A 27,451-nucleotide genomic window follows, 5' to 3' on the forward strand; every position below is an offset into this window, starting at 1 on the left:
AACATCAAGTAGATGTGTAGCTCTTTTTGTGGTTAAGCTGCAAGACAACTATTTTTAAATTGAGAGTAGATAATCTGAAGTATTTTTGCTTTATTTAGGTGATGAGATCTCAGTTCTCGATATCTGTATTATCTGTAAGAATTTGATATTCAAGAAAAATTAAACTGTTAGGAATCTGTGGTAGTATTCACTATACAGTGTTCTCTTGGCTCCTGGGAGCTAAATGAAAAAAACAGAAGTTTTTCATAGGTTTCAATTTCTCATTGTTGAATCTGACATGTTGGATCTGTCTCTTTGGTCTTGTTGATCTCCTAGCCCTCCATGTTCTCGGTTCTCAATATCTTGTGGGTGCCTTTGCTGCCTTCACAAACCTGTCCCCTTTAGTTCCCCGGTATGTTCAGTCAGTGTTCTCTGTTCCCTGACCTGGACCTCTAAAGGGCTGATATTCTTTTTTGACACGAGCCAATGCTATTGCTTCACATGCCTGTATTTAGGTTCAAATTTCCAATGTAGTATTTTTCATTCATGAACTGCATTCCTTTATCCTGAAATCAATGAAACCATATTTTTTTCCTCTCGTTTGAAGGTGAATAACATCTGAGCCTTGTTAGATTTTTCCCGTGTAGGAAACAGAGAAACATTGTCTCTGGTGGTTTTAACACTGCTGTAGTTGGATTACAGTTTTCAAGAAAAGCATAACTACCAGCTGCCAGATTTTCTTTTTCTTTTCTTTTCTTTTTCTTTTTTTTTTTTTTTTTTAAACTGTGGATTTATTCTAATATTATATGGTAAATTTCTACCTTGATTGCTCCTACTGGAAATGCATATATTTTTTTTCTCTTTTCCTATAGAATTCAGAAAGAAAGCCCACAACATGCAAAATTTTATGTCCCTGTCTGGTCTTTCTACTGTGTCAGTTTGTACTGCAGACATGGATGCCTATTTAGACTCTATATTAAATAAAAAAAAAATTATTAATACCTTTAAACATGGAAAAAGTGCTTTTGGACTGCATTAAATTCTTCCAGTCCACTGGAGTAATCTATGGCCCAGGGTACATTCTTACCTGGAATTAAAATTCTTTTCTCTATTTTAAAAATCTTCTGTTTAAAGTTGTAAAGCAAATGTTACAAAATTTTGAGCTATATATATAATGTATACTAATATTATCACACAGCACTTACAGGGCAAGCAGGCGATCAGGCCCAGTCAGCATGGGTTTATGAAAGGCAGGTCCTGCTTGACGAACCTGATCTCCTTCTATGACAAAGTGACACACTGGGTGGATGAGGGAAAGGCTGTGGATGTGGTCTACCTTGACTTCAGCAAGGCTTTTGACACCGTCTCCCACAGCATTCTCCTCAAGAAACTGGCTGCTCTTGGCTTGGACTGGCGCACACTTCATTGGGTTAGAAACTGGCTGGATAGCCGGGCCCAAAGAGTCGTGGTGAATGGAGTCAAGTCCAGTTGGAGGCCAGTCACTTGTGGCGTCCCCCTGTACTCAGCTCTGGTGAGGCCGCACCTCGAGTACTGTGTTCAGTTTTGGGCCCCTCGCTACAAGAAGGACATCGAGGTGCTAGAGTGGATCCATAGAAGGGCGACGAAGCTGGTGAGGGGCCTGGAGAACAAGTCCTGTGAGGAGCGGCTGAGGGAGCTGGGCTTGTTCAGCCTGGAGAAGAGGAGGCTCAGGGGCGACCTTATTGCTCTTTACAGATACCTTAAAGGAGGCTGTAGTGAGGTGGGGGTTGGTCTATTCTCCCACATGCCTGGTGACAGGACGAGGGGGAATGGGCTTAAGTTGTGACAGGGGAGTTTTAGGTTGGATGTTAGGAAGAACTTCTTTACTGAAAGGGTTGTTAGACATTGGAACAGGCTGCCCAGGGAAGTGGTGGAGTCACCATCCCTGGAAGTCTTCAAAAGAGGTTTAGATGTAGAGCTTAGGGATATGGTTTAGTGGGGACTGCTAGCGTTAGGTCAGAGGTTGGACTCGATGATCTTGAGGTCTCTTCCAACCTAGAAATTCTGTGATTCTGTGATTCTGTAATATTAGTATGAAGTGCTAATTGGATTGACCAGCAGGGCCAAAGAGTCTTATGGCACCAGACTAAGTATTGGGCCTCTCAGAAAGCACCAGGAAGCCAGTGAGGGATTAAAATCCTGCTAGTTGGTACTAACTTTCTTGAATGGGGGACAGCCTGAGACTGCTTAGGTGTAATTTAGGAAGTAAGAGCTGACAGTGCTTTTTGCGTACGGATAAAATGGAGGAGTAATAGACCATTGTCAGGCAAGCATAAAATATTTGCATAAGATATCAGAAATGCTGCATTTGTGGTAAGTCAGGATGCTCATATAGAACAGTATGGTAACTCAAATGAAAAGGGAAGCAACTAGCCACAAAATGCAAATTGCTATATTAACTTGGTATGTCCAAATATAAGCATGGGTTGCATAGGACGGTGGTGGAGTTACCATTCCTGGTGGTGTTTAAGAAAAGGTTGGACGTGGTGCTTAGGGACATGGTTTAGTGGGTGATATTGGTGGTAGGGGGGTGGTTGGACCAGATGATCTTGGAGGACTTTTCCAACCTTAATGATTCTATGATTGTATGAAGTAAATTACATGGCCCATAACAACAGCAAGAGGAGTTGACACACAACACGCAAGTCCCACACAAGTGTTTCATTGTAGTTGCGGTCATGTAAATGTTTCCTTGGAAACTGTCTGCTTCCATCCTCCTGGCAAGTTACTGAATTTGTCACCCACCTACCTGTCTCTAATGTGGTGGTCCATCTGTGTTTAACTTTTGTGCTGACCTTGGAATTTGAACTAAAAAACATCTGTTTTCACCACTTGGCTGTGCATTCCTTAAAAGCACACTTGGAAAGACCAGATATTTCTGAAGACCTTGATTTTCCACTCTTTCTCATCTTTCTTGGAGAGAGTACAAAGGTCTTGGCATCTATTCGTGAAGCTTTATTGTGGTGTTGTAAGGGCTGGGAGAAAAAGTAAGTCGTTTGTTAAGTGGCTTATGTTATTTTACTGATAGGAAATGAAGCAGCCCATGGACCAACCTTAGCTATATGCCTCTGAAGAGACCTTGTTCTTACATTCACCTTTATGGACTTCCCCTACCTTTTTCCAGACAGCAAAAGTGATTTTGTATTACTAAGTGTTTTTATTTTCATTTAAATATGGAGTTGATGTGTTTTATGGACCCATCAAATAAGCAAAACTAGGAAAGTTACTGGAAATTATGGTAATCATAATTTGATTTCTAGGGGCCTAAAGGAATAATGGGTTACCTTATGTTGCTGTTAAACAGTTAGAACACTGTGGTATACCTAACTATTTACAAGCATATGTAAAGAGAAAGAAGGTGTGCACATACAAAGCTTTATGATAGCCGTTAAAGGTTATGAGATTTCACACATTATATGTGTCCTTCTTCTGTAATTCCCGTTAGATTTGACTTGATTGCTTCAATTCTTGTTGCACAGTATAAGATCCAGGAAACAAACTGTTTAATTTATTTTATTTCATTTTGTAATGTGGAAAATTTAAAAAGAAATTTACATAGAGATTACATTAGATTTAAAATGTCTGATTAAATGAAAATGGCAGAAGAAATTCTCTTATTTAGGAATTGCCAGAACACAAGTACTAACTAAGAAATTGCAGTTGATTTCAACCCCAAATTTTCATACTGAAGACAAAATGACAGAACAAGGATTGTGTGGGCCTCGTTCAATTTCAGCCCACATTTTTAGTAATGACATACACGAATTTATCTTTCTTTTTCCAGTAATGAGTTTTTATACGATATTTAATCTGATTTTGGAGTGAGTCAACTGGTCAGCTCTTGGCCTCAAATAGCCTTTCACTAACCAGCTATCTAAGAGTGAAAAAATGTGGAACCTCATCATTGGGGGTGCTTAAATGTTTATTTTCCTGAAATATACACTCCAGCTGATTTTCTAGAATAGCTGAAGATATTTTTTGCTTAATTTTATGTGTCCACGTATGTGAACACATAAAATTGTATGTTAGTAAATATTATGGCTATTTGTGTTTTACATAAGATGATGAACAGTGGTAATTAAACATCAGATCTGTAAATTTAGATTCACAAATTCAAATATACTGAAGATCACTTGTTAGTCACCTACTTAGTCAGTATGTTTGAATTTTAGTTATAGCTTTCATTTGTTTTGCTTTGTTTTTAATGAAATAAGTATGATGCCCTTGAGTAGGCAGTTGACACAAGAGCCTCAGCTGCACTGTTTTGTTAATATGGATACAGTTAAACATTAGGTTAGTACTTCAAACAGTTCTTGTATGCATGCTTTTAGTCTTCTTTAGATAAAATACACCATCTCCCCCGCATTATGCTTTTTACTACTGCATTGAAGCAGTCCCTTTTCAATTATGTGTAAATATTTGACTGCACTTTTATATTGAATTTTAAATTGGAGGATAAATAACAGCAGATACTTCTCCTCTTAAGTATAATAGGCCTAGATGCTTTCCTTAACATCATACATATTCAAAGCACATTTATTTTCGTTGTATGTGTGAAACACATATATAGGATTTAGATATAATTTATTTTTATCTTTTAGGTAATTTGAATTTGTACTACCTGTTAAGGAAAGAGAGCAGAAATTGAAAGTACATGAATTTACCTTAGACGTTTGAAACAGAATACACTTTATGCAGATTTCAAAAAGGAATATCTGTGAAGCTGTATGCGTTATGTTGAGAAGGGTTTATGGATGGAAAGGAGTAAGTTTTATTCCATGACCAAAGTGTTTTGGAATTCTAATTTACCATTATGAAATATAAGGCATTACTTAGAAATTAAGCACTATGCTAATCAAGTGCTATGCTACTCATTAGAATAACTGACTAAATGATTCTATGGCATGTTTTGTGAGACAGCAGACGACTTCTTTTAAAATAAAGTTTATAAAGACTGTGCTTGACAATACTCTGTTCTAAAATTTTTCTGTTCAATGTCTAAATGTCAGGAATGTTGAGGTTTTTGTTGCAAGTTAGCACATGGGCTGCTGTTTTCTAGGGTTTTCCATAAAGAAGTAATAGGTATCAAACAGTTCTTGTGCCACTGTATTGGGTGTCTGTGGGCACCGACAGTCATGGGCCTCTGGGAAGGTGTATTTAAGAAAGGGCAAAATGCTTCCTGACAGTGAAGAATGAGGCAAAAAGTGTGAGAAACAGCCCTGCAAGCACCATGGCATGAGAGGAGGTGGAGGAGGTGCTTCAGATGCCAGGGAAGATTCCTCTGTGGCCCATGGAGAGGAACACAGTGGAGTAGATATCCACTCTGCAGCCCATGGAGGACCAACAAACAGAGCAGGTTTATCCTGAAGGACTGCAGCCCATTGAAAGACCCATTCTGGAACAGAGAAAAAATGTGAGGAGGAAGGAGCAGCAGAGAGGGGAAGTGTTATGGACTGACACCGAGCCCCCATGCCCCCATCCACCCTGTACTGCTTGGGCTGGGGGAGGAGTGGGAAATAAAAGAGTGAAGTTGAGCCTAGGAAAAAGGTTGTGTGGGAAGGGTGTTTTTGTTTTTGTCTTTGTTTCACACTATCCAAATCTATTTAAAATAACAATAAATGAAATGATTTTTTTGTCTGTTTTGCCTGTGATGGTAACTGATAAGCCATCTTCCCATCTTTACCTTGACCCAAAAGTTTTTTCACCTTATTTTCACCCCCTGTACCGTTGCGGATGGGAAGTGAGAAAGCAACTGGTTAGGATTCCGGCAGCCAGCAAAGATCAAGCTACCACAGCGATATATGAATTATATGCAGTCCTAGGAATGATCATTTAGTTGAAATCAGAGTCACAAGATTTGCTGGATCATGCTGTAGTAACAAATTGAATTTTCTTCTTACAATTTTCATGACATGATTGACAATTTCATTAGAACTGACAGAAGTGTTCTAGGCAAATGATTACTAACGTTGTTTGATGATTTCTAGGGACTTATGCTAAAAGGCTGTCATTGTTATCTGTCCATTATTTATTTATTTATTTATTTACTAAGAGTGCTGTTTAAATTTCAGGAAGCTATATATGCTTTATACTTCAGAAAATGTAAGTATTAGTGAGGGCAGCTTAATCTCTCTGGAGTTGAAGATGAATTTACTTTATTATTATTATTATTATTATTTATTTATTTATTTATTTATTTATATTTTTTTAATTTAACATTTTTGCATGTATGGCCAAACATGTTTTTGCTAGGAATACTGAATGATGTTAAGGTGAAATCACTGGTTCTTAGTCAAATCAAAGAACCACATGCTTTCTAAGTAATATTGTCGAGGTTTTAAAACAGAGGTTCAGACATTCCAACTGTGTTGTATACCTTGTGGTTTTAAAATTAGGCTTTTTCTGCATATGTTCTATATATTTAGCCCAGCTCCCAAATATTTGGTACTTTGTGAGCTGCAGTTTCAGGCACATGTCAAATCCCAATTGGCTATCACTTTATGGGAAGCAGTGCTTTGGAGGCAATAAGGAAACAGACAGGCAGGCTGTTCCTATTACTATCTACTGCTTCTGAATAACACACTTGACATTGTTACTTCATTTTTCTGGTTTATCAAAAGTGGATGGTAGAGGTCTATACTAGTTATTAAGTACTAGAAAAAAAGCTAGTTAAGTACTTCTGCCTGTGAACATCAATATTCTCGTTAGAATAGTACTCAATGAAAGTGATCTTTTTCATCAGTGTGTGATATGTCTGTCTGGGTTTTCATGAGGCTGCAACAGAAGTGCTTCTTACCTCAAAAGGTAAATCCTTACTAATTTTTTTCACTGGTTCTCAACTATTTATATCCATGAGAATTTTTGTGTCTAGCTCAGCTTGTAGTTTTCAGTCTTTATCGCTGTGAAGATTTTAGATCATATAATGAATGCCTTATTTTGGTAAACTGTGCAGTTACTAACTGAAGGATTTTTTTTTTTTTAATTTATCTTTATTTTTATTTTTATTTTATAAGACTGTTTGTGTTGCCAAAGAATCATTCTGAAGATGTTAATACACCTCCCAGTGAGTTTTGATGTTTACCTTCCAGCAATTTGGTAAGGTGTTTCTGAAGGTAGAATAGATAAAATAATTTTTGTCATGTCTTGCTAGATAATGGCACAGCAGCTAAAAAAATCATAGAATCATAGAATCATAGAATATCCTGAGTTGGAAGGGACCCTTAAGGATCATCAAGTCCAACTCTTGACACCGCACAGGTCTACCCAAAAGTTCAGACCATGTGCCTAAGTTCACAGTCCAATCTCTTCTTAAATTCAGACAGGCTCGGTGCAGTGACCACTTCTCTGGGGAGCCTGTTCCAGTGTGCAACCACCCTCTCTGTGAAGAACCCCCTCCTGACGTCCAGCCTAAATTTCCCCTGCCTCAGCTTAACCCCGTTCCCGCGGGTCCTGTCACTAGTGTTAATGGAGAAAAGGTCTCCTGCCTCTCGACACCCCCTTACGAGGAAGTTGTAGACTGTGATGAGGTCTCCCCTCAGCCTCCTCTTCTCCATGCTGAACAGGCCCAGTGACCTCAGCCGTTCCTCGTACGTCTTCCCCTCAAGGCCTTTCACCATCTTCGTAGCCCTCCTCTGGACACTTTCCAACAGTTTCATGTCCTTTTTATACTGTGGTGCCCAGAACTGCACACAGTACTCGAGGTGAGGCCGCACCAGCGCAGAGTAGAGCGGGACAATCACCTCCCTTGACCTACTAGCGATGCCGTGCTTGATGCACCCCAGGACACGATTGGCCCTCCTGGCTGCCAGGGCACACTGCTGGCTCATATTCAACTTCGCCACCCCACCACCTCGCCTACCCTGCCTGTCCCTCCTGAAGAGCCTGTAACCATCTATCGCAACACCCCAGTCACAGGACTCATCCCACCAGGTTTCGCTTATGCCGATGATGTCGTAGTTGCGGGACTGGGCCAGGACTTCTAGCTCATCCATTTTATTCCTCATACTGCGTGCGTTTGTGTAAAAGCATTTCAAGTGCGTCTCCTTACACTCAGCACCTTGTGGATCTGACCGAAGGACCTCACTGGCACACAGCCCCTCTGATTCTAGCGTACCATCCCTTAGGTCTTCACCGGCGTGCCTGGTTTTAGCCCCTTCCCCCTTCGACTCTAGTTTAAAGCCCTATCTATCAGCCCTGCCAACTCCTGACCAAAGATCCTTACCCCTCTCCGAGAGAGGCGCATCCCATCCGGTGCCATCAGGCCCGGTGTAGCGTAGACCTTCCCGTGATCAAAGAAACCGAAATTCTGCCGGTCACACCAGTCTCGAAGCCACGAGTTTATGTGAACAGCACGTCTTTCAGCTTCGATCCCCCCTATCGGAAGGACAGAGGCAAACACCACCTGCGCCCCTGATCCTCTAAGTAGTCTCCCCAAATCCCTAAAGTCTCTTTTGATTGCCTTCGGACTTCTCGTTGCTACTTCATCGCTACCAGCCTGAAAGACCAGTAGCGGGTAGTAGTCAGTGGGCCGTACCAGGCGCTTGACTTTCTTGGCAAAGTCTCTCACCCGAGCCCCAGGGAGGCAACAGACTTCTCTGCGGGTTGGGTCCGGTCGGCATATCGGTCCCTCTGTCCCTTTCAGGAGGGAGCCCCCCATAACAATAGCCCTTCTTTCTTTTTTGAAGGATGATGTGGCAATGCGACATGTAGGTCGCATTGTCTTAGGCGCCCCCTCCAACTGGGACGGGTTTTTGTCTACTTTGTCATTCAGATTGTCTTGTTCTAGTCCTTCATATCGATTATTTAAGGGTAGATGAGAAGGTGAGGTGGGCAGAGAGAGGACTCGCCTACCACCCCGAATAGGCACCTGCCTCCATTCCCCCCCTTGATCTAGGTCTCCTCCCGCTGCCTGGCAGGAGGAGGGAACCTCCGTCTTCTGCATAACAGGAGACACCTGTGCTGTGGCAGGCTCGTGAGCCTGCCTCAGAGAGGGTAGAGCGCACCTCCACCAGTCAATTTCCCTCTCTGATTCCCTGATGCTCCTGAGCCTGTTCACCTCCTCCCGGAGCTCCGCTACCTGGCTGAGCAGTTCTTCAACCTGGGCACACCTCCCACAGGCATACCCACCACTGCTGTCAGAGACTGACAGAAGGCTGGGGCACACTCTGCAGCCCAGGACCTGGACAGCTGCGTGTTTCCCCGAGCCCTCCGTCTGAGTAGCCACACTGGCGACCGTGGCTGGAGATGCCGCACGAGATGCGGAGGCCACGGTTTTCTGCCTGGTCGATACCATGGTCAGGTTCTACGCAAGCAGGTTACAAGCACAAAAAAGGTTTTGAACTTCTTATTGGTACTTGTTAATAAATGTTGCTATTTGAAACATTTTATATATTAACTCACTGCATATTCTTTGTCATATTGAAGATGGGAAAGAATGTGAAGGACTCTGCATAAAGCTTAATGGAAAGGTTAGATAAACTTTTTTTTTTTCTTTTCCCTTATTGAATGACTCACAAATATAAAAAACAACATTTTAGAACTCTGTTGGGGCTTATGTTGTTTTTAATGTATTCATGTTAAGAATAACACACACATATATATATAAAACACACATGTATATGTTGCAGGTAGGAATTATCTGCACTGGATGGTACAATCACAGAATATATGAGGTTGGAAGGGACCTCTAGAGATAGTCTAGTCCAACCAACCTGCTCAGAGCAGAGCCAATTAAATCAGGCTGCTCAGCACCAAGTCCAATTGGGTTTTGAATGTCTCCATGGAGGGAGACTTCATGACCTCTCTGGACAACCGCTCAAGTTTTTGAACACCCTCAGAATAAAAAATTCAGTTGTGAATTTCAAGTACGTTTCTCTTTGTGCCTGTTGCCTTTTGTCCTGTCACTGCACACCACTGAGAAGAGCCTGGCTTCATCTCCTTCACATCTGATATTCAGATATTCATACACACTGATAAGATCCTTACTGAGCCTTCTCTCTTCCAGACTAAATAGTCGCAGTTCTTTCTGCTTCTTCACCTTTGTCAGACATTCAAGACCCTTAATAATTTTTTATTTTTTATTTATTTATTTATTTATTTTTACTGGAGTTATTCTATCATGTCCATACCTGTTTTGTACTGGGCTTTTGTACATAACTAGACACAGTACTCCAGATGTGGCCTCATCAGTGCCACATAGAGGGACAGAATCATCTCCTTCCGCCTCCTAATGCAGCCCAGGATGCCCTTTGCACTCTTTGCCACAGAGGTGCCTTGCTGGCTCATACCCAGCTTGTTGTTTGCCAGGACCCAAGGTCCTTCTCTGCAAAACACTTTTCCAGCTAGTTGGCCACAGTCCTGTAAAGGTGCATGAGGTTATTCCCACCTAGCTGCAGAGCATTGTATTTCCTTTGCAAAGCAAATTGTTCAAGCAATTCTTGTTGACTTATTTCTCCAGCCTGTTGAATTTCCCTGAAAGGTTGCAAAACCACCTGGTTTATTCGCAGCTCCTCCCAGTTTTGTGTCATCAGTAGATATGCTGAGGGTGCACTTTCTCCCATCATTCAGATTGTTAATAAAGAGGCAAAACAGTATTGGTCCCATTATTGATCCCTGGAGTACATTCCTAGTGACTAGCTTCCAGATGGGTTTTGTGTTACTGGTCATAACACTCTGGGCCTGACAGCTCAGTCAGTTTTCATTTCATCTCACCAGTCACTTCTCTAGTTAGTACTTCAGTTTTTCAGTGAAGAAACTATGGGAGATCACTGAATACTTTGCTGAAGTTGAGATAATATCCATTGCTCTCCCCTCATCCATCAAATCATTTTTTACATCACAGATGATTATGGGGTTGGTCAAGCATTCCCTTCTGCTCTATTACTAATCAATTGTGTCTGCTTGTACAACTTCTTTCTTGTTTGTCTACCTATCTCTCTTTCTCTCTCTCTCTTTTTTTTTTTTTTTTCTTTTTTGAATTAGGAAGGGTCTTGTGACAGTCCATTACACTTGTATTGTTTTCTTGATTCTATTTTAAAATGAATCCTACAGTTTTGGTTAAAAGAAGCCTTAAACATACAAGGGTTAAGATAATTTTGCTTTCTTAAAGCTAATGGAAGTTGATGAAACAATGTAAACACAGCTACACAAAGTCTTAAATACCACATAATAAACATACAGATTAACAGATATAATGGAATTAAGTGAACTTAATTAAGTGAATTTAACAACATTAGTACTCTCTTGTTAAAAGAAGGGATGGAGACTGAGATGCTCTTAAATGAAATACAGAGGTTGTGAGGCAGGCACTTATTCTGGTTAAAACCTAAGAAGATAAAATACTAACACTGGAAAATGTCTGAGAAGCAAAATAGGAGATAATACTGGTTTCCTTGGATTAGGACTGCCCAAATGTTGACTTTTTTTTTTTTTTTTTTTTTTTAAGTAAGGGATCATTTGTGGCATTTGATGATAGTCTCTTTACTATGTTCAAATGCTTTAAATTGATAGATAATTAGGAGAACTGGTCTTTTTTGATCTGACAAAATGTTACTTTTTATTTTTATTTAAGTGACTTTGGAGTCATGAAGTAATATCTGAGGTGAACTGAAACATTATGGATGGAATAAAAAAATCTGTCTAGTGGGATATTAAAGACATGTCAACTACCTCAGTATCCTTGGCAGAGGTTGTCTGCCAAGGTATATTTAAAAATGGTATGTTTAAAATGGTATGTTTAAAAAGTTCTGGCATTTGGAGACACTGCTGTACACAGGTACTTATTTGAGTACTCCATATTCTTCACAGTTGTTAGTGTGTATATAACTAATATCTAGTTGTATATAATTTTGAATCTCCCATGTCTTGTCAAGTGTAGACAGTAATATTTCCTTTATATTATGTTTTCTCTTTTTCTAATAATTAAAAGATTTTTTTTTTTTGAATTAGGAAAAATGGCTTATAATAATAAAGAAAAGTAAAAATGACAAAAAGAAACCAATGTGCAATAAAAGAAATTCTGGTGAGTAATAGGGACATCTTGTCCTGGTTTATCTAACCAATCCATGCTCTAAAAGAGCAGGCATGTGAATTTTGGAATTTTGGTAGCTTGAGGAATAATATTTTTTTTTTTTTTAGTGAAATAAAGGAATAAACACATTTATAAAACTATTTTTTTTTCCAAATGAATATGCAAGTCCTATGGATGGCAATGAGTTATGAAGAAGATTAGTTTGACTAGAGGACATTTCTCAGAAATAAAAACCATAACGTGTGCAGGTACACCTTGGAGTTGCTGTAAAGAAGTATCTGTGGAATGGCAATAATTCTTGCGAACTGTCAATTAGGTGCATTTCAGCTGAGAAGTGTACTTGAGAGGCGTTATTGTAGGAAATTGTTCAAATATAGTTGAATGGGAGGTGTTACAAGGACGTACCTATATATCAAGTTGTGGGAGAGCAGTATAGAAAAATACTGTGGAAGGAATGGACATTGGCATGGTGGCATCTGGGAAATAACAGTCTTATCTCTTCCATAAAACTCAGGCTTTTTCTCAAGTCTCTTACAATGGAATATTTTGTTTTGTTGAAAAGTGTAGAGGAAACTCAAATAAAATTATATAATTTTTTTTTTTTTTCCCTCTGATTTCCTTTTTTTTATTATTATTTTTATTATTATTATTTTTTTTTGAGTTCTGGGAAAGAAGAGTAAGGTTGAGTTGTGGAGGAGGGGTATTATTTCAATCAACTGCGGAGAAAAATGTCCAAAAAACACGTGTTCAATTTGAGTACCTGGTGCAGACTAGCTCTCCATGTCCTTCTTCATTTGAACATTTGAAAATATGAAACAAAAGTACGTATTTGCATAGTGTCTTTTTATTTCTTGATAGAAAATTTAGTAGACTAATGCTGATAAGTCATGTAAATGGTGCCAATTATATTAAATATGTGTATCACTAATACAATTGATTGTGTTATTATGGTCTAAATTTGTAAACATTGTTACCATCACATCTGAATGTTTAATGGTGATTTCTGTTATCTTTCTGATTTCTCAGTGTAATTAAGAGTCTCTGAGAAGGTAACAGAAATCTAAATCTAACAATTGTCAGACTAATAATTGACATAATGTGTTTTGTGCTTGACTCAAAGTTACTTTAATAGAATATATATAATTTGATATGTTATTCTGCAGAATACAGCGCAGCATGTAATTCTTTTCTAGAGACTGATTATTTGTACTAAAATCTGTGAAACTTTCTTATTTCCTGTCCACTCTTTCACTTAAGTTTTAGTCATTTGCCTGTCTTTGAAAAGAATACAAGTATTTGAAATGCCTTTTCCAACTCTGGACCATTTTCTATCCCAGAACTTCTCCTCACAACTCTTACTTGAGTTTTATTTGTTATTCTTCATCCCTCCACTCCTTTTTGTTTCTTACAGACTGTTCACAAGGCATCTTGTAAGATTACTGCAAATTGATTGCTAAAGTCTTGCTCACTGAAACTATATATTTAAAGCCTAAGTAAGGATGATTAGAAAAATTAACTAATTTCTGGACTTTTAAAAGAATCTATCACATTTTGATATGCAAAATTTTTCTCATTAACAAATGAAAATAAAAGACTAGACAATTAGAATAGATACGTCCTAGAAGATCAAATATACAGATTATTCTGAAATGCATTTTCATGCCTTGTTAAGTGCCCAGAATCCATTAATCCATTCTGTAAAGTTTTCTGTTAGTGTTGGAAATTTTTCTGGTCAAAAGTGCTGCAGTTTCTTTCCTCTCTCATCAAGAAAAAAAAAAAAAATCTTAAAATTACTCAAACAAAAAACTGTAAAAATACAGCTTCCACTCTAAGTTCCCTTGTTTCTTCATCTTACAAATTCTCATTCTGGAACTCAGCATGTTGTTGTTCTGGTGCTATTTCTGTTATGTGTATTCTGACCTGGCTGGCCTTGTCATGTTTCAGTTAAACTCATTTTGCTCATACCTGAAAACTAAGAGATTTTGACTCTGTGGAAGGTTTAACACTTGATTGTCCTTTCCTTTATCTGCTCACAGGAGAGTGAATCTCTACTGCTAATCAGTGATGAGAAAAATAGATTATTCATTTTAATATTTTTATTATGCTTCATTTAGTCTTAGAAAAGGTGCATCATTTTTTGAATTATTGTAGTTCTCTTGAACTGCAAGCCTTTGTTCTATTCTGTCTTTCTTTGCTTTTGGTTTCTGTTCTGAAAGCTGTCGTTCTTATTTTGAAGTGTTCACCCCCAGATTTTGCACAAGTCTACCAAGCAGCAAAATGATAGCACATCCATGAGCTGCCAGAGAGCTATACCAATGGGCTGCAAGAGGAGTATGTGCACAATCAGAGTAATAGTTAAGCTGTTTTGAAAAGAACTCATTATCTTAAGTTACCAGGGAGATCACTTTGTCTGATGGCATAATCCTGAGTGTATTCAGTCTCCACTATGGAGCATAACAGAAAATGAAAACGGTCCAGGGTCTGCACAGTAAAATCAGTCAAAAATCTCTGGAATAGTCCATGGAGCTTCATAAGATAGAAAGTTTTGAGTTCAAAGTCAGGAAGTTTAGTAAAAGTTGGACTTGAACTTTTTCTAATTGTTGCTTCTTAACATCACTGTTACAGGAGAAGTAGTAACCTTCTATGGAAGATCTTCTAGTTTAAAACAAAAATACCTTTTTCAGCAGAAGAATGTGTGTAATTGTATGAAACAAATATTATATTTGGGAACTCTGGGAATTGCAGCAAGGGGTGTTTGTCTGGAAAAATGTTCCTTCCATAGAGCCATATGTGTGAAACTGGTTTTTAAAAGAGACTTTTAGGGTGAAAAGAGAGAATTTAACTTATAATTATTGGTAGTGATAAATGATTTCTGATTCTAAGCTGAGCAATGGAGTTAGAATGAGTAAGTGTCTGTGTTAGAAAACGCTCTTCCTTGTAACTGAGCCATGAGTCATTAGAATTATGGTGTGTTATAAAACTTAATTAGCATTAAAGTATTCTCTCAGGTGATATACATTTTAACAATCTTGTATTAATAGCCATGTCCCCCAAGTCCATTACAGATTTTATGGTTTAGTTTTCTGTTCTCAGTGTTTAGAGCCTGTCTGGATTGTCCACACTTTGGCAATGAATGGCAAATTCAGCCTGTTTTTAGTAAGCTTCTGCATGAAATAGTTTCACATCCTTTTAATATCTAAGTTTTGGCTGTTTGGGATCCCAGATCATCAGGGATAGTCAGCATGGATTTATGAAGGGTAAATCATGCTTGACATAATTGCTTTCTACAATGAAATAAGGGAAGGGAAATAGAAAAACTGGGATGTGCAACACACCTTAATTTTAGTTAGACCATCTGTCACAGCATTTTCTCTTGGAGGCTGAGAAAATACGAACTGGAAATATGGGTAGTTAAGTGGACTGAACATTGAGTGGATACTCATGTTTAAAATGTAGTAATCAATATATGAACATCCATTTGATTGCTGGTAAGAAGCAGAGTGCTCCAGGAGTAAATACTGAGGCCCAAGTTATTCAGTATCTTAAACACTGCCCTGGTTCATGAGACAGACTGCACTCATATCAAATCTCTGTATGACAGCAAATAAGAGGAAATAACTGGCACATCACAATTGCACTTTGAGAGGTTCATGTTGGGCATTATGAATGAACATTTGCGCTACTAGAGCAGTAGTGCTGTGGTGGAACACGTAGTGGTATCTTGATCTCAGAGCTTTTCAAGACTGATAGACAAAGCCCCAGATGACCTCAGTTGGGGATAGATCTACTTTGAGCAGGAGGCAGAACTAGAGACACTACAGGTGCCTTCCAAAAAATATTTTCCTGGTTCTGTAAATTTTACTTTCATTACTACTACTTCACCTGATAACAAAGGTTCTTTTTTTTTTTTTTTTTTAATTATTATTATTTTTTTATATTTTATGAACAGATAATTCTGTCTAAAGTCTTGCTAGGCAAGGCTTTCATTATTCTTTAGTGTGCTGTTGAATCATTAAATGAGAGAGAATTTCCTTTTTGTTGATAGCTGGCCATGGTTCTGATTAGAGATTGCTTAAATTAGTAATAGTTTTAAAGACTTTTCCCAACCAGAATTAATATTAAAGTCAATACATGGAACAAAGTTGTGCAGCCGAAATCAACTGAGTCCCCCTCTTTCCACCTTTGTCAGGTGGAAAGGTCACATTAAATCTAAATTAATTACTAAAGACAGATCTTTGGCAGGAGTTACTCATTATGTCGTAAAAAAGTAAAACCAAACTTTTAAAGGATTTAATGTTTAACTGAAGGCTTGATGCAAATAATTAATTATGAAAGACGGAGATAAAATACTAATACACTCCATATAAATACAGGTGTTTTTTCTTCACATACCCAATTCAAAAAAAAAAAAATATATATATATATATATATTCTGCAGACTATTTTAAGCAAGTTTCAGCCCATGAAGTAGAAAGATGAAGGACAACTACATTATGGTAAATGTACATTCTAGGGCGATGTGAAATTTCTTCCATTGATCTCTGCTGATGATGATCAGGGTACAGCACAACTATTGCCTGGCTCTGTAACAGTATGGTTTACTCTAATGAGGTAAGACTATAGCTGGAGTCCAACATTTTCTTAAGACATTTTTTTTGCCAGACAGAATGAGGCCTCTTCTTGTCCAAATAGCTGCTAAATTCTGTTGCCACTCTGCTGCCTATTTTTATTATATGGCAATCTCTCAGTAAACGTACTTCTGGTCAGTCACAACTTTTAGAAGAACAGGGTGACATCTTTTGAACTTGACATTCACCTAATTACTGTAAGGTGCAGAGCATGCGTCTAAGTAGTATTGGTGGCCTAGGAGAACTTAGAAAGCCTGTGTGCTGGAAAATCAGCTGTTATTTCACCTTTACTCTTTATGTGAATCATTACATTATTAGGACGAGTGAGCAACAGAATTAATCAGTTCAGACTTCCATCAAAACAATGTTAATATGCACTGAGGGTAGTCAACGTAATGGCCACAATTTAATGGCAATCAATCATAAGCAGGTTTCAGAATATTTTTGAACCCTATTTCTGAGTCATATTCACCTTCTAGTCACCAGCTACTGAAAAGCATAGGAAACTCTTTTAAACAGCCTAAGAGTCTCTCTTAATGTAACGATTGAAAAGTAATGAGTTTCAGAAGGTTCTACTCTTTTGTGTTTGTTGTCTCACACTATTTACTAATCTGGTGTCATTAAAAAACACTGTTACGAGATCTGTTATGATTTCTATGAATGTTATATTGGCTATGAATGAAACACTTTCTGGTAGCTTCCACAGTTCAGATAATGATGCTTATGACATATCTTCAGTTCTGGGAAACATCCGTTTCTGTTCATGCTTGACAAACAGAAACAGTTCATTCCTATCTTAACCTCTGGAATGGATATGAGCAGAGTGAAAAAAAAAAAAAAAAGTGATGATAGAGGAATATATGCAGTTAACAAGACATGAGACATGCCAGAATACATTCTTGAGATTTAATTTCTGCAGGGAATAACAGGTTACAATGAGGAACTGCATTTTGTACAGTATTATATATTGCTGTGGAGTAGCCCTTGAGGTATGATCAGATGACACATAAACAAAATGTAGATGTATACAGTAAGGTAGATGTCTCTTTCAAGTTTTTTCCTGTCACCAATAATACACAGAACCAAATGAACTGAATTATCATCATTTCCTATTTACCTTTTGGGATTTAATTATACTATTTCCTAATTTATCAATGTTTTTCCTTTCTCTGTTGCCTAACAAAAGGGAATCCCTACTGTTCATTTGCTAGAATACACTGGTACTTGTAGTTATAGTCTATGTCTGACTCTACCAGCTCAGTCTTAGCTGTTCTAAAATTAACCTAAAAATACCTGGTTGAAATTGCTTAGTGTTGGTGCCTTCTAATTTTTGCATTCATTACCCACTGTGCAAAAGACATTTTGCTTTTACAGATAGAAGATGATCTACATTACAAGAGAGAGAATTAATAGCCTCATGTGGTTTTCATCTACATGGAAATATTCTTTCCACTTGTAAATACATTATCACAACTAAACATAGATCTCTAGAACTCATTATTTTGGTAGCAATATATTATTCTCTTTGTTCTTGTCATGTTTTTTTATACTGCTGTTTACACATGCTGATGGAGAGAGGAGGGAATAGGTAAAATGCATTTCTTCAAAATCTAGGTAACCCAAATATTTTTCTTTCTAGAAGAGCATGTGGCTTAATTATTTAGCTGTTGTTTGTGATGTTAGTTGCATTCAGTTATGCAATGCCATTGGGATATTTATAAAGATACTCTTCATGTGGCTTCAAATTAAACTATTACAAAACATGGAATAATATTCATATTCATAAAATATTATTCATAGAACCAGATGCTTCATGAATGCTGTGGTTTATTTATTTTTTTTTTATTTTTTTTATTTTTTCTGATTAACTTAGATTTGTTAAAATCTTTGAAACAGAGTGGGCTGAGCCTTCTTCAGCCTTTTGTAGGAAGTGAAATCTGCAAAGAAACTTTGAAAATTTGGTCTATTGCTCCCGTGTTCCGAATGACTTCAGCTATGACTTATGTAAAGGGTATTTGCATACCATGGAGCAGTGCTTTCATTGTCATTGAAGTAGGTAGCTTGGAGAGAGAAATGATTGGAAACACATGAGTTCAAAAATTGCTTAGAACATCTTTTATTAAAAATGGTTCCTGAGAAGTGTCCCAGTACTCTGTCTTCAGTGTTGCAAGTGCTGGAGCCACCACCATTTTTGTGGCAACTGAGTCTGGTTAATGACTTGTTGCTTGTTATGCTATGCTGGCTATGAAAACACATTCCTAGGCTTAGCTGTCCTGCCTGGGGGATGTGTGCGGGATCTAAGACTACAAATATTTATTGTCAACTAACTGGTGTCAACTTTTGTCATCTTTGTCAACTTCACTTGGCTGAGTAGTCTCTAAGATGGGTTCTGAGATACCTGAATCTCTTGTCCCTGTGCTGTTGTGTAAATCAGTCTTTTACCTGCTTTAAAAAAATGTTGAATGCTTATTATTATTTTTAAATCAGTATGACAAAGGAAAGGATTTCATCTTTGCTTCAGCTTTAGCTATTTTCTAAAATACTGAAGCACAATTAAAACAAATCCACTTCTTTCAGGAAAGTTAAATGTGCTAGCTGCACAGAGAAAGTTAATTCTGATTTGTATGCTTTGTGAATCTAAATCTGTCTTTCTACAAAACAGACCTTTGCCAATATTAGCAGGTCAGAGCCCTCTCTGCCTCTTTTCTACTGGTTCTTATTACATGTAAAATTAACCACGCCTGTGACCAGGACACTATATTAGGTAGATCTTTTCTCTTTTACATGCCATCTATTCCACCTGGGAAGTGAAAACAATAAACAAACAACCAAAAAAAAAAAATCCATGGAGGGCTGGCTAGTGTTTGTTCTGCTTAATAACTTTGAGCTGTTTTCAACAAGCATTCTATGAAAGAGTTGTCAAATATCTCTTCTCAACAGAGTAATTATCTGGATGCCATGCAGTAGATTCTCTCTAAGCGTGTTCAGTCTTTTTTTCCAGTCTAATGATTTGACATTGATACATCCTATTCTCATGTTTAGTGGAATAGTACCACGGAACTAGCTACTGACCTAATGAAACAAATGAACTGTAAATTTCTTGTGCCCATGATGTATGTAATAAAAGCTTTGTGGAAATATGGAGATCACATAAGAAATCAGAAATCTGTACGTGTTGTTGTAAAACACATAAAATATTGCTGAATGTGTAACATTTATCTTAATTCTACAAAAATGATGTCATGACAATTAAAATTTGCAATAAAAATTTCTAGCATTGATACAGATGTAAAATTGAGTCCTCAGTAGCTTCATTTATAGTTTAGAAGAGCAGCTACGGATAAGACAAATAAGTAAATGAATTTTCGGTCAGCTTTTCTGTATTCTGAGAAGTGAGTAGATTAGTACACGTGTAGTCATTTCAGTTAGTAACCAAATTCCACATTTTCTTACTATATCAATGAGAGTGAAATATTAAATTTGTAGGAAAACTCTTAGAAATTCTATTGCTGTTAATATTATTCTAAGAAAATCCTTGCAAAAGGAAGAAGTTCTAACTCATTTGTCCTGAGATAAAGTGGTTGAAGTGTCATAGTCTATAATCCTGGTCATCTTTTTCTTAAATAACATCCCTTTCTTCCGGGAGAGGACTTTTCTCATGATATAGATAATCTATTGAGTTCTGCAGCAGTATATGTGTAATATACTTTTGTATAGCAACTTACAATGAAGGCAGTTTAATTCCTGGAAAGGAATTAGTGTCTGAAATGAAAATATGTCTGAATGAAAAAGAGATTTCTAATAGGCAAAATATTTCTGTACACAAGAAAAAAAAACCAACAAACAGCCATTAATGCCTTTAAAAGCAAGACAAAAGTATTTTGCCTAGCTAATAAGGAGCTTTGGATAGTCATGTAAATAATTCACCTAGTATATTTGCAATATTGTTTATGTTTTGCTTCTGATTACTCCCCTCCCCTCCCCTCCCCTCCCCTCCCCTCCCCTCCCCCTCCCCTCCCCTCCCCTCCCCTCCCCTCCCCTCCCCTCCCCTCTCCTCCCCTCTGTATGTAGAGATTGGGAACAAAAAATGCATATTTATATTACAATTAGTAAGTGGGCAGGTTTTGTGTTTCACAAAGAAAACAGGGGAAACATTTTTTGATGACTTTTATATCTGAGAAGAAAGATCACTAACATTATCAACAAGGGACCAGATAACTTTTTCATGAATAGAACACAAAGAATTATGGAAATAGTGAGGTTCCTTGAATTGCTCCATTAACTTGCTACATTTACATTATCAGTACCTTTTCATTGTTTCTTTCTAGTTTTTCTTTACTACTGCAGTATGTTTTAGACCATGGTTTTATTATGGAATTAGCAAAATATAGATGCATTTTTACTTGTGTGCTTTTTCGTTTACATATTTTCTCTTTTTTTGCCTTTTAATTTTATGTCATCTCCTTTTCAGGAGGTTGCCTGTATTAGGCTGCTTTGAACAAGAATAACCTGCATGAGGTTTAATGTTATTTTATACTTTTCTTTAGCCAGTATATATGGTATTCTTGTCTGTTTAGAAACAAATTCTACAATTGCTGAATCTTTTGTCTAGTTGCAGCTCTTTTTCAAAATGGAGAAAAAAATATCAAACTCATAATCTTAATAGAGGTATTGTATTTCTTTTTAGGATTGCATGCAGCCACAGGAACATCCAGATTGAACAATCTTCTAGTCCTTTTCCTGTCCCTTCTTAGTCCCATTTCATCAGGTGGCACACACAGCCCACAGCTCTATGAAATGTCTCTTCCCTTTGTTTCAATTTAAAATACCGTCTTGGATTACAGTGTAGGTTTTTTCTTTTTTCTTTTTCTTTTTTTTTTCTTTTTTTTTGAATTATTATTATTATTATATTTTTATTTTTATTATGGATGAACTGAAAGCAGGTTGCCTAGTAATGAACCACAAAATAAATCAGTTTGTCATCTTAATTCCCTTCCCTAAGGTTGGGATACTCCCAAGCCCCTAAAATCAGTTAATTAGACAGTGATAAATGCTGTATGGTTGCCACTTGCAGAATTTGAAGCAATAATAATAGTAAAGCAAAAATTTCACCTGTACTGACCCTTGTGTAATTACACAGTACAGTTGTTCATACCTTGATTAATAGCCATGACAGGGACCTTTTGGCTGGATAGTTAAAACTAGTAATAATGGAGCAGTTTTTAAATTTAGCATCTGTGCTCTCAAAAACTATCCTTAGGATTCATAGTACAAAACTGTGTACTTTCTGTTAAAAAAAAACTTTTAACTATATTCATAATCCGAAATATAAAACTGTTTAATAGTATCAGATTTAGGAAATGTTGGGGAACACAGCTGATTACTCTTTTCTGTGCTGGTAGAACAGGAACAGGTGTAAAAGAATGAAAATATTATTTATTCTTTGGTTTTCAGAAAAGTTGAATAAAGCGTCATAGTCTGTTTTATGTGTGTGATATGGTGAATATTTCTGACTCTGAGTTAACTTGCAGTGAGTTAACTTGCAGTTACTTATGGTGAGTTATGGATCTCACTGAATCATGGGCAATACATTTTATCTGGAAGTACCAAAAAGTGTTAAAAAGTTACCCCAAATAGAGGAAGTTTTGGTAGTTACTAGGCATGCTCAGAGTCTTTTCTGAAGCTGAAAGCAAAACTCCATCCAGATTAAGGAAGCTTCCAAAATGAAAACTTACAGAAGTTGATCCATGTAGAGCTCAAGTAAAAAAATATTAAATGTAGACACGAGACAACTCTATAGACACTAGAGATGATTCTCTGAGTGTGCAGTGTGAAGTAAGTTTCTTTTTGTTGTTGTTTGTTGGTATTTATTAGCTTTGATATAAGCTTCCCAAAGCATAACCTTTTCTCAAGGGCTGAACTTACTGCTAGCTCAAAAGTCTTTTGACTTGAAAATGGAAAGGTGAAGGACTGGTTGCCTGCTAAGTTATTGCAATATCTTTGGAAATGCTTTCTGTGTGAATTGGAAGAAATTAGGAGGTCCAGGTGCACTGGAAGAAATGTTATAGCAACTGAACGAGCAAGTCTATATAAAGAATATAAACCTGTGCTAGTGCTACATGGCCTTCTTACCTGGACTGACATTGTCTTTTCATTTCTCTCCCTGCTTTCTCAGTCCTTTTCTTTTGTCACCTTTTGGTTAGCTATGTTCACCTGATCTCAAGCAAGTTGCCATCTCCTCCTTTTACAGGGATTTCAGCCCAATCCAGAGTGCAGCAGCTAAAGTGAAGCTAAAAGACATTTTCCCTCCAGCTGCCAAGCCACAATCTTACTTAACAACTGAAAAGAAATAGTATTAGAGTACAATAGAGAAAATTTTTATGTAATTCATCATGTTATCAAAAGAAAAAATATTTCTAAAGGTAAGCGGAAGTACAAGAAATGTCTGGGAGAAATTAATAATGAGAAGAGGGAAGGCATCTAATAATATGTTATACATTAATATATAATATTAATTATTATTAACAGCAACTATTGTGACATAATATTTAATAATATATTATACAAATAATATACAAAACAAACAAAAACATCATATTAGAAAATGTGATTTAAGACCCTTAAATGTCATTTAAGACCCTGAGCTGCACTCTTCTGAAATGATTTTTTTTTTCCCCTTTCTTGCCCCCCATGTGTGTTCTGGAAAATTGTATTCAGCACTGAGAAAATTCTCGACTTGACATTTTTGGAGAGTAAGATCTTATTTCAGATACCACTCCTCTGAGAGTTCAAGAAATTTTTGCCTAATGAGAGTTTTAGAACACTAAAATTCTATGTGGCTCTTTTATTTGAGTTTACTTGCTTCACCTTAATGTTTCCTGAATAACAAGGACTGGAAAGATTTATGAAATTTGAGGTCCTAATAATATCCCATGCCTCAGGTCTTGAAATTAAGTAAAATAGATATTGAAGGAACTGAAGATATACTTTGAAAGAAGAAATTAATCTACTCACATATAAAAGATCACTCCAGCAATTCCATGGACAGGGACACCTTCTACCAGACCAGGCTGCCCAAAGTCCCATCCATCTTGGCCTGAAATATGGCCAAGTATTTCTCTGAGTACCCTGTTCCATATTAACTTCCTGCTACTAAACAAATGGAAAATACTTCATCAAGAGATGTAAAAAGAGCTCTATAACCCATTACCAACAAGTCAAACACTACTTTTCAGAAAGGAGAGAATCAACAAACAAAATGTGTGGTAGCAACTCCTTATGCTTCATAGTTTTTGCTTAAATTGCATTTTTTTCCCCACTTTTTAGACATTGGAGTGTTGATATATTTATGTTCTTTGGAGCTATAACATTATTTGCACAAAGGGCGATGAGAATTGGCAGAGAAAAGAGATCTAAAGAGGTGTTGAGGTGGGTTTGCCAAGTAGATTTTATTCTGATATTCAACACAAGTCTGAGAAATTTAAAAAGATTTTCACTGATTGTATTTATATTTGTTTGCTTTTTATCAAGTTTTTTAGGTTGATAATTCTAATTCCAGTAAGAGACTTGTGTTCATATAGAGAGTGGGAACAACTGATTAAAATAACTGGTGATCAAAGTGTGTATGAAAATCAAAACTGTATTTAAACCCTCTCTCTTAATAATTGGAATAATACTTTTTCAGTTTGTGATAATAAAGGTTATCAGCAATTGACTGACACGGAATTAAGTCAATATTAAGGCAGCTAACTCAGTTAAATGATGCTATAGTCATCAAAGTATTAACAATCACCACAAAATTTAGACCCAAACTTTGCAAAACAATAATGCTTAGCATGTTCTCCATTCAAAATGATGTGAATGGATCTTTTGAGTCAGATGGATCTTTGTATATCTGTCTGTAAGTTTATACATGTCTGTCTGTTTATACTGTCTGTAAGTAAGGGAAAGTGCATTTAAGCAGGAAACTGGAAAGTCTTTAACAAGATGAAACAAGCTCAATGTGTTGGAAGAAAAAAATAGTTGGAGTGGCAACAGTGGGGTGCTAAATCTTTCAACATCACCTGCATAAGGCTATTGATGATGTTTTAAACACTCGCTAATACATAATTAGATTTTTTTTTTTTTTTTTCACAAACACCTCCTCTATTGTTGACCTTTATGTCCAAATTTTCAAGGGACATATATGAAGAGATGAGTCTTGAAACTGAAATACATGCTTTTATTGGCTTCTAAAATTCAGGAACTCACTTGAGTTATGGATTAGGATTTGTGTGCAGATGGCTAACCTTGACCTGTGGCACCACTAACAAGATAACAACATGAGGATGCTACAGATTACAAAGGGACGGTGATATATATGCAGATAGTACACCATGGCTATGACATCACCAACAAAGTAGTGAGATGGCAGGATACTACAGAAAACCACTATAGAAAGTGTATGCAGGGTTCTAGTTTAACAGAGTTAATACCCAACACAGATATTAACAGGGCAACCATATCATAAATAATAGATTGTGATAGAAAATCAACAAAACCAGGGCCAATGGGGAAGGTCTCAGGGGTGAGCACTGTATTTGGAAGGGGATAGAGGAAGTGGAGGGAAAGGGAGGGAAATTACTTGAGGGGCAGGAGGAATGGCACTATGCAGTTAAACAAACCTTTCTGATCAGGTTTGTTTAGGGGTCCCTGATGAGCAGTCCTCTGTTTGATAAATATAGCTTTGAGCAGGACTATAAATCTGTTTTAGTTTTAACAGTTCTTATGTATGACTTACTTTCAAGGTCAGGAGGGCCTGGGATGCTTTCCCCACAGCTGGCAAGGGAAAACCTAGAGGGGACTTCTTGCCATCCTAACACTATTGATTTTCTAATACCTTGTAATTTTTCCCACCTTCAACTTGGCCCTCAGTGTTCTCCAGGCAATTGTGTGCCCATCTGTCTAATGTGCTACAAATCTTACCATCTGTGCCCTTACTAATATTTCTTCTCTTTCCTGCTGGTACCAATAATCTTTTCTCTTAGATTAATTAATATAATCAAATTAAGCTCTGAGCAGTTCTTCTCAATCTATATTTAGCTTTACATTCCTATTTCTATTTCAGACTTGGTGAAAGGTCTGTGCATTGAAAAGCATGTTTTTGTTAGTTTGTTTCAGCTGGTCTTACAAGATTGTCGTTTTCCAAGTGTTTTGACACACATACCCAGATTTAGATGTAATTTTTAGCGCATCCTTACTCAGCCCAAGCTATGTGAATTGTTCTACCTTTTAAGTTTTTTCATTTGTGGAACATAGTATTAAGACAATGTATCAGGCTTCCTGTTCCTTAAGTGGAGTCTTATTAAGAACCACTTTCCTCTTTTCAAGTTTGTCTACACTTGCTGAAAGCACAGCTCAGAAGTGGGATTTGCAAAGATGGGAAATAAAGAATGGGGATGTTAAATTTTGCTATTATCCAGATTTATAGCTTATAAAGTAATAACAAAGTGTCAGGCAAGTAAGAGGTCTAAGTGTGGGAGATTGCAGATTTTTTTTTTTTTTGCAGACTTGAGAAAATCATCTTTAGCAATCATACTTTCAAAAATCATTTTAAAAATCATACTTTAGCAATAAAGTCTGAACATTAATAGCTTTGTTCTGCTATATGAATTACAAGGGTTACAATTTAGTTATTTATTTTGCACAATATAAAGAAAAGTAGTTTAAAGAATGTGTGAAAGATGGTAAAGGATTTCTGATAAGGTTTTCCTACAGATGGTTATGATAAAGAGAAGCCAGGACCTACTTCTAAATTGCTGGGTGGATAAAAACTCTGGAAGGTCTTGAAATTGATGATAGATGAACACAGGAAAGTAAAAAAATTATGAAACCATACCAAACTGTGGGGTTTATTTCCATGTTAGGTTGCTGCTTTTGTTGAAACATGGTTCTCAAGGGTCAGTTTAAATGCAGCTTTTTGGATTTATCACTTTTCCCCATACATTGTCATGAGTTACATTGTGCTGTGAAACATGAGATTCAAATCCTGAAAAGGTACTCAGAGGTTTGCTGTGTAAAGTGAACTCCTTGACTTTTCAAAGTGGTAGAAAAAATAACTTTTTCCTTGGTTTTACTAACTTGGATGCACAGCCTGTATAATAGGAAGCTACAATTTTTGTTGCGAAAATTTAACTTGTGTTAATGAGCATGGAAAGAAAGACCCCTTTGTATTCACCTTCAGGTGGATAGGTTTGCATAGAACGTTCCACTTGCTCAGTATCAAACTTCTACAAGTGCAATCATGTAAGAGGGGTCACAGATCAATCTCATGTGAGAGGTTTAAGAGAACTTCACCTTAAAAAATGATAGTTAAATGTTGAATGCATTTACTATTCTTTGAAAAGTCTGAAATTTTCATTAGGTCTGAGCATACAATAGGTGAAAAACTGTAACTGATGGAATGCTATCACTTGAATCAAATTCAGTATAACCTTATATCAGATTGTAAAACTGCAATATTTTTTCTTCCTGTTTGGTATAGTGTGTTGAGGGCTGTAGATGTTAGAAAACTTGCCACTGAAGTTCTAGAGGCATAGAGGCAATAGTAAAAAAATATTTCCTGTGCTCCCATGAATATTATGGATCCTCACTTTTAAAAAACTGTTTAAAAATGTTGTATATTAGATTAGTATATAATAATTACATTATTTTGTTCACAAAATTGATCAATATTAATATTCTTAATAATGGCAACAGCAATAATAACAGCAGCTGAACTAGTGCAGTACCATCTAAC

This window comes from Netta rufina (assembly GCF_964035555.1).
Source record: "Netta rufina genome assembly, chromosome: 2".
Lineage (NCBI taxonomy): Eukaryota > Metazoa > Chordata > Aves > Anseriformes > Anatidae > Netta > Netta rufina.